The sequence below is a fragment of the Echiichthys vipera genome, assembly GCF_963691815.1.
Source record: "Echiichthys vipera genome assembly, chromosome: 7".
NCBI classification, from domain to species: domain Eukaryota; kingdom Metazoa; phylum Chordata; class Actinopteri; order Perciformes; family Trachinidae; genus Echiichthys; species Echiichthys vipera.
In genome coordinates this window covers 1,388,992-1,393,991 of record NC_139832.1, presented here as the reverse complement: position 1 = coordinate 1,393,991, position 5,000 = coordinate 1,388,992, and the positions used below count along the sequence as shown (strand labels likewise).

General features: G+C 48.4%; 1 protein-coding gene across 3 annotated transcripts in view; it reads right to left on the bottom strand.

Annotated features, from left to right (window-relative positions):
* The window catches only part of syt8 (synaptotagmin VIII), a 25,578-nt gene that overhangs the window by 12,251 nt on the left and 8,327 nt on the right, over positions 1-5,000 (bottom strand). For 2 of the 3 annotated variants that reach the window (XM_083916794.1, XM_083916796.1), the window contains exon 1: positions 4,300-4,557. The exons of the other annotated variant lie outside the window; for it this stretch is intronic. The gene's annotated coding sequence lies outside the window, so the exon portion shown is untranslated. Of the gene's footprint in view, positions 1-4,299; positions 4,558-5,000 lie in introns of those variants that run through there. 3 annotated transcript variants of the gene reach the window in all.

Genomic DNA, 5,000 nt, shown 5'->3' with positions numbered 1-5,000 from the left:
GTGTGTGTGTGTGTGTGTGTGTGTGTGTGTGTGTGTCTGTGTGTCTGTGTGTGTGTGTGTGTGTGTGTGTGTGTGTGTGTGTGTGTGTGTGTGTGTGTGTAAACAGCTCTCGGTTGTTTGTGTAAACCTGTTTTTCAGCCTCGTGTCTGTGTGACAGTAAACACCTGCAGCTTTAAACAGAACGACCTGAAGCTTCTGCACGAAACCGACCAAAACAACAGAACCAGAACCTGAACCTGAACCTGGAGACAAGTCCAGACAGAACCTGGAGACACGTCCAGACAGAACCTAGAGACACGTCCAGACAGAACCTAGAGACACGTCCAGACAGGACCTGGAGACACGTCCAGACAGAACCTGGAGACACGTCCAGACAGAACCGGAGACACGTCCAGACAGAACCTAGAGACACGTCCAGACAGAACCTGGAGACACGTCCAGACAGAACCTAGAGACACGTCCAGACAGAACCTAGAGACACGTCCAGACAGAACCGGAGACACGTCCGGACAGAACCTGGAGACACGTCCAGACAGAACCTAGAGACACGTCCAGACAGGACCTGGAGACACGTCCAGACAGAACCTAGAGACACGTCCAGACAGAACCTGGAGACACGTCCAGACAGAACCTAGAGACACGTCCAGACAGAACCTGGAGACACATCCAGACAGAACCTAGAGACACGTCCAGACAGAACCTGGAGACACATCCAGACAGAACCTAGAGACACGTCCAGACAGAACCGGAGACACGTCCGGACAGAACCTGGAGACACGTCCAGACAGAACCTGGAGACACGTCCAGACAGAACCTAGAGACACGTCCAGACAGAACCTGGAGACACATCCAGACAGAACCTAGAGACACGTCCAGACAGAACCTGGAGACACATCCAGACAGAACCTAGAGACACGTCCAGACAGAACCGGAGACACGTCCGGACAGAACCTGGAGACACGTCCAGACAGAACCAGAGACACGTCCAGACAGAACCTGGAGACACGTCCAGACAGAACCTGGAGACACGTCCAGACAGAGCCTGGAGACACATCCAGACAGAACCTAGAGACACGTCCAGACAGAACCTGGAGACACGTCCAGACAGAACCTAGAGACACGTCCAGACAGAACCGGAGACACGTCCAGACAGAACCTGGAGACACGTCCAGACAGAACCTGGAGACACGTCCAGACACAACCTAGAGACACGTCCAGACAGAACCTGGAGACACGTCCAGACAGAACCTAGAGACACGTCCAGACAGAACCTAGAGACACATCCAGACAGAACCTAGAGACACGTCCAGACAGAACCTGGAGACACATCCAGACAGAACCTAGAGACACGTCCAGACAGAACCGGAGACACGTCCGGACAGAACCTGGAGACATGTCCAGACAGAACCAGAGACACGTCCAGACAGAACCTAGAGACACGTCCAGACAGGACCTGGAGACACGTCCAGACAGAACCTGGAGACACGTCCAGACAGAACCGGAGACACGTCCAGACAGAACCTAGAGACACGTCCAGACAGAACCTGGAGACACGTCCAGACAGAACCTAGAGACACGTCCAGACAGAACCTAGAGACACGTCCAGACAGAACCGGAGACACGTCCGGACAGAACCTGGAGACACGTCCAGACAGAACCTAGAGACACGTCCAGACAGGACCTGGAGACACGTCCAGACAGAACCTAGAGACACGTCCAGACAGAACCTGGAGACACGTCCAGACAGAACCTAGAGACACGTCCAGACAGAACCTGGAGACACATCCAGACAGAACCTAGAGACACGTCCAGACAGAACCTGGAGACACATCCAGACAGAACCTAGAGACACGTCCAGACAGAACCGGAGACACGTCCGGACAGAACCTGGAGACACGTCCAGACAGAACCTGGAGACACGTCCAGACAGAACCTAGAGACACGTCCAGACAGAACCTGGAGACACATCCAGACAGAACCTAGAGACACGTCCAGACAGAACCTGGAGACACATCCAGACAGAACCTAGAGACACGTCCAGACAGAACCGGAGACACGTCCGGACAGAACCTGGAGACACGTCCAGACAGAACCAGAGACACGTCCAGACAGAACCTGGAGACACGTCCAGACAGAACCTGGAGACACGTCCAGACAGAACCTGGAGACACGTCCAGACAGAGCCTGGAGACACATCCAGACAGAACCTAGAGACACGTCCAGACAGAACCTGGAGACACGTCCAGACAGAACCTAGAGACACGTCCAGACAGAACCGGAGACACGTCCAGACAGAACCTGGAGACACGTCCAGACAGAACCTGGAGACACGTCCAGACACAACCTAGAGACACGTCCAGACAGAACCTGGAGACACGTCCAGACAGAACCTAGAGACACGTCCAGACAGAACCTAGAGACACATCCAGACAGAACCTAGAGACACGTCCAGACAGAACCTGGAGACACATCCAGACAGAACCTAGAGACACGTCCAGACAGAACCGGAGACACGTCCGGACAGAACCTGGAGACACGTCCAGACAGAACCAGAGACACGTCCAGACAGAACCTAGAGACACGTCCAGACAGAACCTGGAGACACGTCCAGACACAACCTAGAGACACGTCCAGACAGAACCGGAGACATGTCCAGACAGAACCGGAGACATGTCCAGACAGAACCTGGAGACACGTCCAGACAGAACCTGGAGACACGTCCAGACAGAACCTAGAGACACGTCCAGACAGAACCGGAGACACGTCCAGACAGAACCTAGAGACACGTCCAGACAGAACCTAGAGACACGTCCAGACAGAACCTGGAGACACGTCCAGACAGAACCTGGAGACACGTCCAGACAGAACCCAGAGACACGTCCAGAGAGAACCTAGAGACACGTCAGACAGAACCTAGAGACACGTCCAGACAGAACCTAGAGACACGTCCAGACAGAACCTAGAGACACGTCCAGACAGAACCTGGAGACACGTCCAGAGAGAACCCAGAGACACGTCCAGAGAGAACCTAGAGACACGTCCAGACAGAACCTGGAGACATGTCCAGAGAGAACCTAGAGACACGTCAGACAGAACCTAGAGACACGTCCAGACAGAACCTAGAGACACGTCCAGACAGAACCTAGAGACACGTCCAGACAGAACCGGAGACACGTCCAGACAGAACCTAGAGACACGTCCAGACTCAGGCTTAAATGCTTAAATGCTTAAATGCTTAAATGCTTAAATGCTTAAATGCTTAAATGCTTAAATACGCTGGCTGGCGCTGTCAAACTGAAATCCACAGTGAACCAAACTCCAGATTTACTGACCTTGAATTCATCAACACTGAAAACAAAAGCGTTAAACATAATTTCCACGCAGAAATGTTCCGCGTTAGAAATTCAGCAGCTTTGTAATTTTTAAAATGCGATGAAACAGATTTACGTCCATTTTTGAGACCTTTCCATCAACAAAGTCAGCTAAGCTAACGTCGCTAATGCTAACAGGAACGCCTCACATAATAAATCACTATTGTGATGCTAAACATGGCTGTTAGCTGTGTAGTTAGCTATGCTATGCTATGCCATGCTAACAGTGGACCTGACACCATTAGTGAGGTGTTCTTTGAACTCGTGCGTCACCGATCCCGAGGTGTCAAACTCCAGCTCACAGGTCAAATTAAAAACTTCACACTGTAAACGTGCGTGTTTCCTTCTCTCCAGATGTTTAACGTTGAACATTTCCAGTGAGACCCCTGATCTACGCGCTAACGGAATTGCAATCTTCTTTATTATTATTATTATATTATAATTATTTTACTGAAACAAGAGACTTTTTTTCGCAAAATCTTCCGTCTTTTTTCTATAAATGCTACGATGTTTTTGTTGCTATCTTCCGACTTTTTCTCTTAAAATATTACGGCTTTTTTTGTCGCAATCTTCCGTGTTTTTTAAATAAAATATTACGACTTTTTGTCAAAATCTCAAGACTTTTTGTCAATATATCACCTTTTTTTTGTCGCTATCTTCAAACTTTTTTTCCACTGAAACAACAGTGCGTCCGTCCGCTCCTTTATTTGTTTACCTGTTTTTATTTTCACCCTTTCTTCACGTTCGTCTCGTCGTTTATTTCTTATTTTAAAGTTTTGAAACAAAAACAAAAGAAAAGAAAAAACAAACGAGGAAGAGAAGAAAGTTCAAACGACACGAGCTCGAAACAAACATGAAGAAGTGAAAACAACAAACACACAAAAACAATAATAACAATAATAACAATAATAATAAAGCATTAACGTACCTGTGTGTGTGTGTGTGTGTGTGTTTATTTAAACCTCATTCTTCTCCTTTTGTTCAGACGGCTTCAAATTTTCTTTCCTGTCGTTTTCTCAACTTCACTCCATCTTCTGAGTTCACCTGCAGCGCCGCACCTGCTGAACACACACACACACACACACACCTGCTGAACACACACACACACACACACCTGCTGAACACACACACACACACACACACACACACACACCTGCTGAACACACAGAGACACACACACACACACACCTGCTGAACACACACACACACACACACACACACACACACACACACAGACACCTGCTGAACACACACACACACACACACACCTGCTGAACACACACACACACACACACACACACACACACACACACACACACACACACACATGCAGATCAAACAGAGGTGGAGTCGTTAAAATACCAGTTCTTCAAAGACGTCGTGTCTCAGAAAAGCAGCGACTTCCTGTTGCAGAGTCGTCGCTCCGTTCATTAAAGGGACAAACTCACTTTTTTTACTTCTACTTTATTTCTTTATTGTCTTTTGTCTCAATATTACGACTTTTTCCACAAAAAAGATGCAATATTTTTATTTTAAAAAGTCGTAATATTTAAAGAAATAAAGTTAAAAAAGTGGGTTTTTCATGTCGTGTCCCTTTAATTCTTCGACCTGGAAACCTTATTTTGAAAG